The 16,935-nt window shown below is 42.3% G+C and overlaps 1 protein-coding gene across 5 annotated transcripts in view; it reads right to left on the bottom strand.

Annotated features, from left to right (window-relative positions):
• Positions 1-16,935, bottom strand: part of CLYBL (citramalyl-CoA lyase) — a 194,883-nt gene that overhangs the window by 157,527 nt on the left and 20,421 nt on the right. The gene's annotated exons all lie outside the window — the stretch shown is intronic.

Raw genomic sequence — 16,935 nt, 5'->3', positions numbered from 1 at the left:
CTATATGTATGTTTTCTTAGCTACATTCAACTCTTCATCAGAATAACACTCTTTGGGGACAGTGTTTCAGGGTTGACAAGAACATTAAACCATATTATAATTATCTTTTCAATGACAACATGGCTTTGTAGTGGAGGCAATGCATGGCTCTCAAGGTGAGTGTTATTAGGCTGTATGTGTTTTCTTGGAAGGAGATTCATGGAAAGAAAAAAGCTTTATATTTTACTGCAAGGAAAAAGATACAGAGTACATGTCATGCATAGCAAAAGGGATTTTACAAAGAAGGCACTAAGTTGAGTGCCTCACTTATCTTCAAGATTGCTTCTACACAGTAAGCGTGAGGATCAGTTTAACGCAAGCTACAATATAGATATAACACAGCATACAATTCTCTGTGACCATTCATATAGATAACTGCAAAAAAATTGTCCGTAAAGTAAGGTAAATATAAAGCAATTGCCTCCTATGCAATAAATGGGTTCTGCCTCATCCTTTCAGAGGCAGAACAGCACACATTCTTATTGCTGTTCAGATAATAAAATCTGTTATTCTTAATGCGAATTAAAGGATTTTCTAACCCATTTTCCACAATCAAAGTACTGTTTTCTCAAATCTGGCAATTAGAAAGTATCAGTTCTGAAACAGCGAGCAAAGTTAGAAACTGCACCAAGAAGATCCTAACATATTCATAAATGACTTTATTTAATACGCATACGTGTACATGTACTATACACACGTACACATTTTATTTATTTGGATTTTTTTAAAAAAAGACTACTACAGATTTTTAATACTTTTGCAAAGGCCTGAATTATTTTAAAACAGGAATTTTCTTCTTGTTTGTGAAAATAAGGTTGCAATTTTGGTTTTTTTAGCATGTTGACAAATGGATAGATTTAAATCCCTTAAAACAGGATGTACTAGAGGAAAGAAACAGATTATGTTAACCAACAGTTACACAGTGAACACGGCAAATACTGACAGTATTATGAAAATCATGTGCACAATATGCTAATGGAGAATTGTAAAGCTGTGGCATTTCAGTCGTGCACATGTAAGTTCAGGCACACACAGGCACAAGCACAAAAGACAACAGCCCCACTAAACAGCTCCCCAAAATACACCCAATTGGCCTAATACTAGACACAACAGCTTGACATTCTTGGGGGGGGGGGGGGGGAAAAAGTCAGAAACTCACTAAATCTTGGTTTTAAAAGCATGCTACGTATCCAGAGAGAGAGCATTCTGAACAGTCAATTACTTTCACATTTTGTCCCAGGACTTTAAAAGTTAAAGGCATAGTTCTGCCAATTGTGATATGCCCCATCCAGCACAGACCACCCACAACTACTGATTTTCCATCTGGTGAACAAAACAGACATCTCCCTAATTATTTTTAAAAAGGTTTTTTTTCCTAACATACTTCCTTTATTTGTCTGTGACCTGGAACTTAATGGAAAACCTGGTAGATGCCAACCTCATTTCTTGTAATGAAGCATCTTATTTTCCCTATTTTAAGCATGCGTATTTAAAGGCTGTTTAATAGAAAGTTATTACCTAAGCCGATCATTGATAGGCCCTAAATTACTAAATAGCTTGAAATGAGAACAACTTTATATCAAACCCTAAATGTTCTAGTTAAATATTAACCATTAAAAGTTCTTCCCTTAAACTAGTATATTAAAACAGAAAGCAATGAGGTTTACAGTCTCGTATGCTGGGTTCCCATATTGCCAGTGTCAAAATTTATGCCTTTTTTCAGCAATATGGTTGCCATTGCCAGCACCACGCTTATAAATGCCAACTGTAATTAAAATCTGGCACCTTATACAAGCATTAAACACGCTTAAAGATTAAAAAAAAGGGATTATTTTAAAATACTCCTTGCAGCGTATGCAGGCTAAAAAAAAAAAAAGTTCTCCTTCTGCCAGTTTTAGAAACATCACAGAAAAAAAAAAAAAAAAAAGGTCCAAGGTGTCCTGAAAATCAGTCTGGAAAAACCTATATACTGTGCTAATCTTTCACGTGGATGCACGCAAGGGAGGGATGACAAAACCTGGATTTGTATTTGAAAAGGACTACAAAGAAATAGCATATTTAAAAATCTGGACCCCAGGCAGGCACACAGGGCAGGTAACACACAGCCTTTATCCTTTATCTCAGCATCCTTTACACTGACTGCTATAGTTCAACAAACATATAGAGCCTCATTGCTGTCACGGTGGACGCCCAAGCCAGGGTCACAGAACCCAGAGCCCGATGAGGGAGACAGCAGATCACACAGAGAGGAACAGAGGCTGTTCATGTTAATAGTTTTGGGGAGGTGGATGCCATCCTCTAGGGTTTCCATCAGTTACGCACCCCTCATTGCTACATCCCCATGCCTCTGGCACTGGGCAGGAGGCTGGGTGGCCAGTTAAGAAAAACCTCTTCTGGGCTCATCAAGGAAAGAAGTGATTAGCAGGAGGCTCAGGACATATAGACAAACCACACAGGGCTGCCTTGGGAATTAACCCTGGGAAAAGGGGGAGCTGGGGAAACAGACCATCATACCCAGCAAAATTTCCAGCCATAAACTCCTTCTCTACTTACTAGTAGGCTACTTCTGAGTTACACAGCTGGCTTATGGACCACCTGACAATGAGGAACCCATGTACAAGAGAGGTTAAAACCTAAAGAAGCTACGCAGCAAGGTCAAGCCAGGCACATTGCAGCAGGTGTTCAGACAGCACAGCACTGGAGCACCCAGAGATGTGCTTCTTGATCTGGCAGCACTGCACCAAGCGCTTGTCTATTGCCCCAGTCGTTCATCCCAGCTAGGAGGTGAGGAAGAGCCAGCCAGCCATGCTGTCAAGTAAGCTACTGGAGAACGACCACCTCTCGGAAGCTCAGCACTGTTCACAAACTCTGCTTGTGGGGGAACGGATCTAAAAAAACCAGGCAGCCTAACCACTGTCAAATCGATCTTTCAAATAGTCAGCACTGTTTTTTTCAAAGCAATCTGATGAAAAGTTATGAATTAGCATTTATAGGGACAGCTTCTGATGTGACCCGCAGTTGGAGAGGAACCATGACGGTGTCTGTCTCGAAGTCTGAGACTCCCAGGACTTGGCATCTTTGTAGCAAAGGCACAATGGCGGAGACACTCTCCATCCTGCCCTCCGTATCTCATTCTGGTGGTACCCAAAACAATGGTTTTTTTTCATGACCCTATCAGCAGAAGAGGTAACTAAATTTCCTTTTGTTTTCACATTGTCGGGTGCCCCATATACCAAATGTTTATGGACAGGACTGAAAATTTTACCCTCACATTTTCTTGACATCACATTCTTGGCTGAATTTCTGGATCCTTACATCAAGTTTGCACTTAGTTTATGTTCCCTCGTAGGTACCTCAGTTATTGATTACTTTCAGCAGGATGAAGTCTTTTAAGACACTTATTTTAAAATAACAAGTTGAACCACCAAAAGGAAAACCTTGAGTTAAATAATGTTTGAATCTTGTTTTCCAATTTAAACATTTTAGTTATTTTCTTGGAAAAAGGTTAATTCTCAGTTTGTAACCACTAAAGTATGTTGCTTTGTAACTAAATATAGCTTTTACACTAAATTTGGCACTTCTTATTGCTAGCCAGAAGGACAGAGTAGCTCCACTGATATATATTTAAGCTTTTCTATATCTCATTATACATTTTTTCAGATTAATTTTACTGTTTTTGTTAGGAAATCACGTATGGCACAATCCTTATTGACTAGCTAATTCCTTTGTGTTTACTTATGATTTACATTTCTTTGGATGGAAACTGGAATGCAACTTAAAATGCAAGACAGTTTATCAGTTGCACAGCACAGTCTTAAAGAGGCTAGATTTCTAAAGAAAATTGTTTTGATTTAAAAATTGATCTATTAAAATAACTCTGTCTTAGCTAGAATTAGCACCAATCTTGTATTTGGTCATAATATCCTTCAATATTGTAGTATTAGCAAATCTAATCCTCTCATAATTAGCTTTTATTCACAGATTGGTAGAGAAGAACAAGCTTTTCTGCTTCTTTCAACTCCCAATTGGTCAAGTTTGAATAAATTAGTCATTTAACTGAGCTAATTGAATATATTGAAGAAAATATTCTCTTGGTACTTGGAGAAGAGACTACTGATCTCAAAAGCCAATTCAGTACTTCAAACACTTTGGGTCTCCAGAGTTTAGGCAACTTTCATCAGTTGAATGGTCTGACCCACAACCTGGAAGCATTGTTTCTATTTGGTTTGTTATTTTTAATGATTTAGGCAGATAATAGTAAGCTTGGGCTTTGGCATAATTTTAATAGATGTATTTTTAGGGAGAAATACACTCAGCATAGATTTTGAAAACTTTGTTATTTATTTCTGAGCACTAAGTTTCTACTATTTCATTGACTCAGTGTTCAGCTTTTTGCTTATTGTTTAGTTCCGGTTTGTTGTTTTGTTGTTGTTTTTTTTTTTTTTTCTCCAGTGGAGGGATGTGCCAGCATTACCATTACTAGCGGCTGAAAGCAGCAAGACCTACATCTCACACATGTTATATAAAAATGCCAGAAAATAAATATTTTTATCAGTTTTAGTACAGGCTTAAAGTGGTCTGAAAAAGAAACTGGAAGTGTATAAAGTGTTAAAAATATTCAATGTCTTTCCCTTCTGAACTAAATCCCTTCATGGTTGCAGAGTGAAGGCATCCTGCAGCCATCCCTCTCCACACAGCAGACCCTGTCATGCATTGCAACAGATGAATCAAGGAGGAGGTGAATATTTCAAGTCTCTGAAGTGAAGGCCTCCAAACACCTTTGAGGTCTACAGTACCAGAAAGGTCCAAACTATTGCTGGTTTCCTCCAACAAGTTTACATTTGGTTCAAAACTATTTAATTTTGCCATGATGTGACCATTGCATAGTGAATATGTGATTTCATACACTCAAGATTACAATAACAAACTTAAACCATCATGTCTTCATTTTTCCTTTTTTAGCTTCTGCCCTTCGTTGGTAGCGTTTCAAGGTTAATAGATCATTTTCCGGGCAAAAGTGGTCTAAGAAGCTGATAAAAAACCCCCACAGCTACCCAGAGAAATGCAGCCCTTCAGTAGCGTATCCATTTTCTGGTTTACCTTGTTCAGGAACATTGGTGCAGAGCTCCTCTTAGATGATGATACTGACCTTGAAGAGAAAGTTAGCTTAACTGAACTCTGTATCATTTCAGATATACTCAAAGAAAATCTATATTGACTGCATAAAGACAACAGTGGTCTTTAATTTTATTTTAGAAGTTAAAAATCTAGAAATGCCAAGTCAGCTTTCTCACCCTGAATGTGCCTTTGTGCAAGCACTGGGGTTTCCTTTTTTTTTTTCTTCCCTAGTGTATAAGATAGGGTTTTATCTGTTCCAAATTACTGAATTTAGACAAGCTTTTCCCTATTTTAAAACTCCACATTGGAATGAAAACATTAGGAAATGTTACACCACTTTTGGTAAGAAATTTTCACTTCTATCCAACATTTCTCTGAGTACAGATGAAAATGAAGTGGAGCAGGAGCTTCGGGCTTGAGAATGCTCATGTGGGTAGGAAAGAGCACTGCTCAGGCAGAATTTGTCAGAAAAGTTTGTGAGTGGAAAGGAACCCCTTCGATTTTTAGCGTTAGAAAGCTCTATAGCATCAAAAGCTCCAGCACTAGGGTTTTATACCTTCAGACAGAAGCGATCCAATGCCACCAAACTTCTAGACAGCTGAAGAGTTTATGTGGACCCAGCTTAGCTGGGAACAAAGAAACTTTTCCTCTTAAAATGAGACTCTTCTTAGGTAGAGAAAGCAGGCAAAAGACCAATTCAACCTGCATCCCCTCTGTAGAACACCACAGCCTTCACCCCAAGATGGGCACTGTTTAGCACCCTTGTGCTTCATGTGCTGTGGAAGTATGGAAGTAACTAGTGCAAGCTGGTGAGCAGACAGCCCACAAGTCAAATGTTCATCCATACTGAAAAATGCAGATGTACTTAAGGCATGACAAAAGTGAAGAAACACATGGTGGGAGGACTCTCACACTGAAAGAGTACGACGGGTGAGAAAATGCAGTTAACCAACAACAAAAAGCGGGGGGACGGACCCCAGAAGAGCAGAGACCAACATCCTGCAGCAACCTGCTGAAAGAAATGGGAGATTTCTGGCATCAGTCTGCCTTTTATGGAACAGTGGCTGGCTCCACCAAACTCTGGCTGAGTGGCTTCCATACGGCACGTGAATGTACCTTGCACAAAAGCTCTGGTGGACTGATGGGTATATAAAAGCATATAAAAAAGGTTAAGAGAAGAGAAGTCCTGAGAGAGATGACTATCCCTCTGGAAGACAAGTTTTGATGGTTGAACGCCATTAACTTTCGGAACCTCATTCAAAAAACAACCACAGAAGATTCCTGCAAAGACAAACCTGCAATCCAAGGAAAGGACCAACTTAGAAGGAAACCCCAGAATTAGGCTTTCTGGTAGTTGTGATACTTGGACAGTTCAGGCTAAACTAGATACAGTGTTCTTACTTCATCCCTGAGATAACCTCTCTTGTGGCAGGCCACCACTGGAGGTTACCCTATAGAAACACCAAAGTCACGCTGCGTAAGAAAATAAAACCTCTCATTAAAAATGTCATTACAGTTTTTCGTTATTTATGGGTATTATGAGACAGCTATCTCAAGCAGTCAGTCAAAGAATGGCACAGAATTAACACATGCTTTTGGAAAATCACGTACTACCTCTTCTGCACTGAACTTCTAGTGAAGCACTGAAAAAGCTCTGCCATGTGAGTCTTGGGCAAACCTAGCACATCAAGTGGAGAGCACATCGTCCAGTGCTTGTTTAATACAATGTCTTTTCCTGTGAATTAAGCTAGAGTAAGATGATTTACTTCATGTTTTGAAATCTGGCTGGAGAAGAGAGGGACTCCAGAGCAGCAGTCTATGCTCAGAGCTCCCTGTTTCATCTCGTTGTGGCAGGTAAGTAGCAACTGCAATTTTTTTATTATTCAACAGATGTTTGCTGGTTACAGTGAAATCACCAGAAAGGTAAAAACCTGAATGTGCTTAGAAATTAAACTGCATTCTCATGCTTGTGATTATTAATCATCTACTCTAGGTTGAGACAGGGCTATGTGGAAAAAAAATCTTAAATTTCCACTGTCACTGAAGCAGCTGTGCCACGAGCAGAGCATCGCAGGCTACAGAGGGAGTGCCCATCTGCAACCTTTTACAAGCCCCAAAAACTCACACTGTACATAAAGTTTTCAAAAACTGAAGATTAATTACATCTTTGCATGAAGCTTGTTTGAATTATATTCTACTGCTAATACCATAAAGCTCTTTTCATAAGGTTGCTACTGCTTTCTCAGCACAGCACACCAAGAACAATTAAGATCTGAATAAATCCTGTTTGTTATCTTCCATAATTTACCTGTTCATCTAAACCCATGTGTTCCTTCAGAGAAACGGCAACATGTTAGTTCCCTCCTGCCCAAGTGAAATAGAAACACTATGTATTATATTACATTATATCATAAACTTTAGTAACCAGTATCTCCCTTCAGGAAAAACTGCACGTGTTGCCCTCCACCTTTAAGAGGAACACATGGGTTCCAACTGGCTGTCATTAAATTTCAGGTTTTAAAACCTGCAAACATACGGTAGAAGTTACATTATGCACTGCTGCTAAATTCACTGTGTGTACTGCAGAAGGATGGTCTGAATCAACAGTGTTAATGGTTCAACATTTAAACAAAAAATAAACAGATAAATTTAAAAAAAAAAAGACAAAAAGGAGACATAGTTTTGAGATTGTATTTTCTACCTGCTGCATCTCATTCCTCCTTGTTTAACTACCTGTCCATACTAAGAACTTTGCAACCAGCCAAGAATTTAAGTGAATCATAACAGCGAGATAAATTTTGGGACACAAAGCAACAGGAGCCTTTTCTTTATGTTCCAAGTGGTTTTAAAGCTGCTGCGGGGCGAGGCAGGAGCAGGCAGCAAAGCGAGGGGGTGCAAAGGGAACTGGCCATTAACTTATCAATTCCAGGCCTTGGCTTTCTAATTGACAACCTCAGGGCTACTTTCATCACTTGTCGACTTCAAACCCACACTCAATTTTTCCTTTAGATAATGATGCAACTATAACATAACGGTGTTTCTGACATATTGCAGCATGTAGCAGTAGGAAGGTTTCCTCAGTACCTTAGTTTTAACAGGAAAGGAAAAAACCCAACTGTTAAATGGTTTTCACATCTATCAACTTCTCAAAAACAGGTTTTATACTTCCAGTATGCTGAAGTCAGTATTTGGTACTGGCCCAATCCAAAGCACCTTCAGTGCTTTAGTATTGCTACAGATTTAACAAAAAAATAAGTGAATGTTTAATGCGATAAGCCTACAAAGCATGCATTCATATATAAAGCCTAAATTAACAAACCTTCCAAAGCTAGAAATACACTACAAATTAGAGAACTTAAATGATAAATACCACAAAAAAATGGCATTAAAAATATACTAATGACTAGAAATTGTATGTCCTTCACAAAGAAAATATAGAAGTAACAGGAATGCTGCCATGGACACATCCCTACAGAGAGCTAGAAAACCCTGACTCCCGTCCTCCCGCAGAAATCCAAGTGGCTGCTGAAGGCAGCCAGACCATTTGTGAACAGTAAGGTACTCAGGTAAGTATGTTTATCACATTTTGACCATAAAGGGGAAAATTTTTTTTTTTGTCAAGTAACAGCATGTCCACAGGCAACAAAGCACCTGGCTCTAACATAAACAGTCACATAACTGCCTTTTAATAGTGGATATAAAGGTTTGAGTCCTGCAGTCGACTCTGCAAAGGCCCTGGGGTCATACTAAACTCAGTGTAATGTTTGGGGCCCCGAGCACGTCAATCTAGGCAACAAAAGCAGCATCAGAAAATGCAATGCCACTAATACACCCCTGAAGTGCAACTGCTTCTCTGGCTCCTATGTGATCGGCATACAGAGGGACGACAGTCTGGCTACCACACCATATAGCCCATTGCTGCCGAAATCGGTGTGCGCAAACACACAGGTATTGAACTAATACAGATTAATAAAACAAAGGCGCCACAGGCCAATCTGACATGCAGTCGGCTTTTGTCTTCAATGGAATTTAGGCTCTGCTGGTGCAAATTGGCACCCAAGTAACTTCAGTCACAGGCCATTAATGAGGCTGTGAATAGGTGGCTTAGGTTGGCTGGACTAGAAGAGTTAAGTGCCAGCCACTTAAAATTACAGATAGGGATGCCTCACTTCCAGGTAGCAATTGCTACGTTTTGGTCATAAACTTAAAAACGATTGCTCCAACTCTCATTTGAGGAGTAACAGGGGAGCATGTAAAGAAAGCCATACCAGCTCCAAGAACGAACACTGGACTGAACGTCTCCTTGGGCTGCCACTTTAGTGCTTTTCAGGCTTTCTAGGCCCATAAAGCTGCAGCATATTGTGAATTTAACAAATTACGTTGCCTCTTTAGAGCCATAACAGTTTTAGGAAGACTGGGTGTGCTGGCATATCACCCACTTTGTTGAAGACCTCTCTTCATTTCAAGTGTTGTGCATGCTGCTTACTCCTTCTCAAGCAGTAAGGAGGCAAGAGCAATCCAGACAAAATATCTGGCCCACATAACGGACAAAGGTCACCGGTTGCAAAATATTATTAAAAAGTCAGGAGAAACTTATTTTATAGCCAAATGAGCGGCTCAGCAAAACTCTGGGCTATAGTAGGAAAGATGATAAGCCCAACAGCTGGGCAGTACAATTGATAAGGTTTTTACCAGGATCATTGTCCGGGATGTTTTTAGGTTTTTTTTGGACAAAAGATATCAACACAAGAAGCGTGAAAACCCAGGTTATTACATTAATTATGAGAGGCAGGTGTTTTTCCATTTTTTTTTTTAAACCCAGTCCCCACCACCTTTGCAATTTTGCCACTCCAAGGCTGCAACCCACAGTACAAACCGGTTCCCTTTCAGGGTTTGGAGTACGGGTTTTACAAGCCTGTTTTGCCTTCCTGCAGGCACTTTGAGCTTATAAATGGCACCTTTCAGTGTCCTGAATTATGAAGGGCAGCTAGTCCTGAATTCTCCTGTCGCTTAATGATCTCACATAAAATGAGGTCCACAAAACTTTTATTACCGCTGCAGTTCAAATTCGCAGGTGAAGAACCACCAGGGAAAGGATGCGGACATCTTTTGCTCTCCTAATTTTCCAGGTGCAAGAAAGTTTCCCACTTGGGCTTGAACAATTAGTTAACTCTCAAAGCGAAGCCTGATCTAAATAAAAAGACTGCAGTATGTTACCCCTATAAGCACTGGGAAAATCCAAGGGGAAACCACTTGAGAGCAACACACACTAGCATCAAATTTAGGTTAAAAAATTTAGGTTAAAAACCCCTATCTAAGCATTTATTTATTGTCTTTTGTTTTCCACCTAATTTTATTTACTTACACCAAGTATATCTGACACTCAAGAATTATGTGTAATATTTAATTAAAACATGAATTGGTTCCTCTGCTATTCTGGTAATAACATCCACTGTTTGGAAAACATACGGTACCTCAGCAGTCCAAACAAAAATTCTAAGAAAGTCTTTCCAAAAAAATAAAGGATTTTGTTTGTTACAAATCACTTTTACATTTATATAAAGATTTAATGATTCATGGCATGCTAAATACAGTGCTAATGAGCTTCAGGTTGTGTTTTTCATTTTTGTTTGAATTTTTTTTCCCCCGCTAAAAACAATTACTAGAGGCCATTCAAATGCCACTGCATAAACCAGGAAACCTAGTAAAACTGTAGGTAAAATTGGCATTTTGTTTCAAGAGTGGCTCAGGAGTCCAATTCGCTTGTTGGCGAGCTACATATTTCAAATAGCACTTGTATTGCCTCCAAAAAGGGAGCAGAGTAAGATGCTTTCAAAACCCACACATTTACAGTGTTCATTAATGAAAAACAAAAATTAAAGAGCATAACCTCACCGTTTAATTCCTGCCTTCCAAGGATGAAGCATCTTAGCCTTTCTGCTTTCTTCTCTACTTTCCAGTGAAAGGTAGATAAATTAGCAGAAATACAAGCTCTTCATTCTCAGTACCTCTTCAGAGGATACACACGCCCATAGGAGCTTAAAAACCTTCCTGGGGAGCATTACTAATCTTGCTCCTAACAGCACAGAATTTTTAAAGCCTATTAAAACACTGTCTAGTCATAGCTGTGCAAGTCTTGCTTTTTTGTGACCTGGTTTCAAGAAACAAAAAAATAAAATCAGTGGAAATAATGCCCAATTGTCTTTCATTGTTCAGTTACACAGATCATCGCCCACCTCAACGACTAACTAGGTACCAAGCATTGTCCTTCTACAACAAACCTTGCCACCTACTGCACGGAATCATAGAATGGCTTGGGTTGGAAGGGACCTTTAAAGGTCATCTAGTCCAAGCCCGCTGTGATAAGCAGGGACATCTTCAACTAGATCAACTACAGCATGTGTTGATGCTTCCGTCTAATGGAAGTCCTACCTTGACCCTGCTTTGTCCAACCCCGCCGCCTCTGCCTCTGGGCCTAGGAATACTTTCAGAAACCTAAAAATAATTAAAACCGCCTTCTGCATAGGGTGTAGCACTCCTGCCTGGCTGCAGCCGAGCTGCTGGCCATTTACACCACTGCAAGTCAAGTCACCATCAATCCCTTGGACTTCAGTCTTCCAAGTAACATGTGTGTTACTGCAAAGGCTTTCAGATAACTTTTTAACTGAAAACATCCAGGATGTTGGGGGTTTTAATAAATCATCATAGTTATCGCCCAGCAGCTGATAAAACTGAAGTTAATTAATGTTGCCAGGAAATAGAAATATATCTGCAATGAACCAGTCTTGTTATGCCCATATTCAGCATTTCCCCTCCTTTCTTTGAAGAGCATTTCAGCAACTTAAAACATAAAACCAAACCCCCCACCCCCAACAGATCGAGTGAATGAAAGATATTCATGCTAACTAACCCCGCTCTCCAGTTCACTCCGCCTCAAAATCCCACTGACAATATCAAGAGTGGGGAATCAAACCCCTTTACTACAGAGTCTACAGCAGATAAAGCAGCAATTGTGGTTATACAGTATTGGAAGTGTAGCTACAACATAGCGTGACAGCTTGTTAGTGTTGAAAATATATAAGCTCTTTGTAATTGTGCCTTTGGAATGCCATCTGTCTTGAATTAACGTCCACCTGGGATCATGTTTCGATGACCAATATGGACAGATTACTGGAACTTTAAAACCTCGCTTTCTTTGTAATTGACATTTAAACTGTTTGAAGTTTCTCATTAAGTCCTTTTTTACAAATTAGGTGCAGATGTATAAAGCTAAATGTACAGTACTAAGGGAAATTAGGTCACCTGAAAGCTCAATAATAAAATGTATCAACTGTTTAAGTGCAATGAGTACATTAAAATTTAGAGATCGACTTTATGCCCCAAATTCTTCAGTTTCATCATTTCCCTTTCATCGCTGCAGAGCCCCCGATGCCAACCATTTTTAATTAAAACAGCAGAGAAGAAAGCAGGTTTGGCTGCTCAGCCCGTGACAACTGGTCAACCCCGGCCCACAAAGGGCTGGAGAAGGCCAGGCAGGCAGCCGCAGCGATGCCTCTTTCACAGGGACAGGCAAATCCTATTTACACCAATGATACTACAAGATTTAAAGGGCACAGGGAGACTTGAGAGGTAAATATAGCACCAACATGAAAATAAGGGAAAAATGGTGAAGGGGACTTGTTGAACACCCAAGGGCTCAGTAACCATGCAGCTGACCTCCAGACCCACTTGCAGTCAAAGTTCTGCAGACCTGCTGTGCTGCGCAGCCTCGCGGGACAGGAGAGGGAAGCATGAAAAGGGCAGCGGCCAGAGAAACACCTCCATGCACAGCCCTGCTGACAAAATAAGGGTGAACAGACTATGCCCCCTTCCCAAACAAGAAGGCTCAGAGAGGCAAGAAAGGGGTCCAGGAGAGACCACCACAAGGAGCCCACCTGATGAGCAGAGGACAGAGAAAATACCACACTGGGGTTCCTCAGCAAAAACCCTACAAAGCTGTTAGCATCAAGGGGCTTTTACTTGCCAGAATGACTCTTAAGAGACTTCAAGTACAGCAGCCTGGCCTCCCCAAAAGGCATGAAAACCCCAGAGACCCCACTCACCCAGACCTGAGTGGCCAAGAGATACTGCACAAGCATAGGAAGGCTCAATGCTGGAAGGCACCAAGCATCCCCCCAAGGGAACATACACCCTCCTTCCCCACCCAGGGCCACAAAGCAGGGTTGGCATCGAGCCTCAGGATAGCGTCCTGCCACTGGTGGCATTTAAAGTCAACCCGATCAAGTAGGGTTGGTGGAAGGTTGGTAAACCCTCTCACCTGGAGAAAGGTCTCCTGGGACAAATTAGGACACCACCTACATAAAATGCACAACTGCAAATCCTTTTGGCACCGCAGCCAGCATGTTGGTTCTTGAAACTATGCCAGGAGGCGTACCCTGGATCCCTGCTCCTAAGCATGAAAGTGCGATGGAAGAAGCGGTCTTCTCCTAAAAGCTGGTAAACAAGATGAATACACTGTCAACCAGATCTTTTTTTGTGTGCTTAGACTACATTATCTCCTCTTAAGCAGACTGTCTTCAGTACTGCTATTTATTACAGTGAGTTTAAAAAGCTTTTCTGCTTACATCCCCTTACAACCCTGTTCTGGTAAGCTACTAAAATTCTGTTTGCAAAAGAGCTGTAAACTTTCAGCTGGATATGTTTCTGCTGCTTCTGATAAACAGCCGAGCAACTTTTCTGTGAAAGTGGCTGTGCATCTGTTTGCAAAATGAACAGCAGGTCTCAACCGGTACCAGAACAGGACAGCAGGGGATTGTGGTTTCCTTGATCCACAGGCTCCTTCTCTGTGCTCATACACATCTTCAGTTCAAGGAGGAATTCAGAGAAAAATGCATATTTTTAAAAGAAAGAAAAATTAAACCAGCTGTATGTTAGCAAACTGCAACACCTGGGAGAGAACAAAACCTGACCAATATAATACAGCAAGGTAACAACGTTTTCCAGGAGGGGACAGCCCAATTCATTTGCAAAGGGGAACGAGACAGAGGAGTAATACATTTGCCACTTGTACCAAATGGGAAAGACTTCTAAGGAAAATGCATTTGTACCCATTCCGTTTTGCTCACACATTTTATGAACACCGGCTTTCATTTGGCAAACAGGTCCACTTAGAGGACTGGGCAGGACTCTCCAGAACCGTGTCAGCTTTAAGCAGACTAGTTGGGGTGCCAGTGGTGATTAGCTGAACATGCTCAGCTTTGCACCCTGCTTCTCATTAGCATTAATTAGCCAGCATCATACCTCTGCTGCTGCCAGGATGAGAACTGGCTCAGGCAGTAGTTTCACAGTCCTTGATGCCGAGTATGGAGTTGCCAGAGTGCACAACGGGGAGCTTATGTCAGCCCTGTGTATTTCTGCCAAGGGCAGAGGAAAGTGGAGACCCAGTTCAGCAGAAGGCTGGAGCAGCACAGACAGGTAATACCTCTTTTGGCATAAGACCTCCCAATGTAACTTTAACCTGCACAAAAACATGCTTCACTTGACCTAGCAGCGATGGCTGACAAAAAGCCCCATCCTACATGCTCCCTCATGTGTGGCCCAGTGACAGTGGTTGCAAGGTAAACTGAGGCTCCATCAGGCCCACCCCCAAAAGAAAATACGGCAATACCAGAGACTTGATTAGCAATGTTCAAGGTGTCCCCTCCCTCCCTAACGTGAGCTGCTATCAGGTTGTCACCTTGCCAGCAACATGACATCATCAGTTTAGGTGAACCAAAGTGACTTTGTAGAAAAGCACATTCTGCAGATATGGCACGACAGTTCTGCCAGATAAAGTGGTTTTATCACTAGAAAGTCACACTTTCAAATAAATTTCACCCCGAGGCCATAACCTCAAAAGACACACTTAAAAACGTGTAGAACATAAAATGAGTGATTTTTTTGATAAGAGGTTCAGAAAAGAAATCCCTCACAGACTTAACACTTTATTGATATTCTTGGTTATAGCTCTACACACACCGAGCAGGATCAGCTACTGGCAAGGACCACGATTCATGTCTTTCCATCTAAACGTTGCAACAAAGAATAAAACTATTTCACAACTAACAAAGGGGAACCCTTTAATTTGCTGGAACAATTTCAGCTCCCATTGCATTAGCACCCTCCAGTGTCCAATCCATGAAAAACAACATGATCACTGATGCGCAAAGTAGATACAAACGTGGAGTGTGAAGCGCAAGACAGAACAGCAGTGGATTCCTGGCAGTTGAGATGAGAGAAGATGCTCCAAACACCAGAAATTTTAGTTGACATAGGCACAGTCCCTGAAAAAGGTCTGACACGGGGTTATTACTCTTCTTGGGCTCCTTTGGTCCTTGCAGGCATGCTGGTGTATCTGCACCTTTGGCATGACACACTCTCCGTGCCCACACGGTATATTCCATACACTGCAGCGCTCCACCAAGATGAGAGTTTAACGAAGCCACTTTTGAGTGATTTAGTACAGGCATGTGGAATAAGCTACTTAAATAAATACACGTAAAAAACCCTTGTGGAGGGGTGAAGCAGACATGCACTCGGCTAGCTGAGAGCAAACAGGTGATCACGCTTATGTGTGCTCTTACAGTGTAATCACCAAGCAATGCAAGAATGCTTCACAAAGATCTGTCAGCAAGAGTTTTCATAGTCAATTATTTACTGCAACATTGTCTTTAAAAGCACATTTGAAGCTCTTGACAACAAGAACAGAAAGAAATGCCACATTTGTTATTAAAAAACAGCTGGAAGGAGTCTTTTTAAAACTTCTTCCAACAAGACAATCTTTTGCAGACAGGGAAAGCCCCAAAGACTCTGGAACATCACAAGTAAGCAAAACCAGCTCTGTGTTCCACAGGTTTTGCCTGCCTGCCAATGATGCAAACACTCCATCCACATTCTCATGGAAGCATTGCACAGTGGCTTCACAGGGGCAGCAACATCCGTGTGAACAGGGGATGGTGGCAGCTGGAGAGGCAGCTGTGCCGCATTGGAGGTACCTGCGGTAATTAGGGTCCCAGCCTGACAGCATGGCAACCAGTGCTGTGGGACCCAGGCATCAGGGTCCAGACCCAGCAGCACCTGCCAACTCCTGCTAAAAAGCAGGGAGCTGCTAATTAAATCCAGCCAACACGTGCATCAATTGCCAAATTTGAAGTCATCCCTGTATTTTCTCTCCCCGCTCCAGAGAGCTCCATGGCTGCCCAGCTCAAAGGTGAGACAGGACTCCTCATGCCTCATCCTGCTCTGGTCTCCGACCGCTTGGATGCCCCAGATTCCGTGGTCTCCACCTGCGCGGCGGCCTCTCTGGCTCCACAGCAGCACCCCCCGCCCCCCGCGGCCCCTGGCGGAGAAGCGCCCGCTGAGCTCGGCCTACACAGCCCTCCCGCGGCCGCGGGGCCCCGGTCCACAAGAGCCTCCCGAAGCCCGGGACGGGGGCCGCTGACGCCCCGCTGTGCCCAGCTCCACCTCGGGTGGTTTCTCAGCACGGTATTCTCTGAAGAGGGGCGCCCCGCTGCGGGCCCGGCCCCCCCGGGTTTCACGCCGCGGGCGGTGGGCGCAGCGGCCGTGTGGGCCGCCAGGCCGGGGCCGGGCGCGGGGCCGGGGGCTCCCAGCGCGCTGCCCCGTCGGGGCTGTGCCGGGGCCGGCAGCCGGGCAGCGCTGCGTGACGGGAAGAAACTTCATTTCTGCTCCCACGTGCCCCGTGCCCGAGCGCGGCCTGTGACCGGTGCCCCGCGCCGCAGG

This window comes from Falco punctatus (genome assembly GCF_963210335.1).
Source record: "Falco punctatus genome assembly, chromosome: 2".
NCBI lineage: Eukaryota > Metazoa > Chordata > Aves > Falconiformes > Falconidae > Falco > Falco punctatus.
Note: the sequence above shows the minus strand (reverse complement) of the source record. Positions and strands in the feature narration are given on the sequence as shown.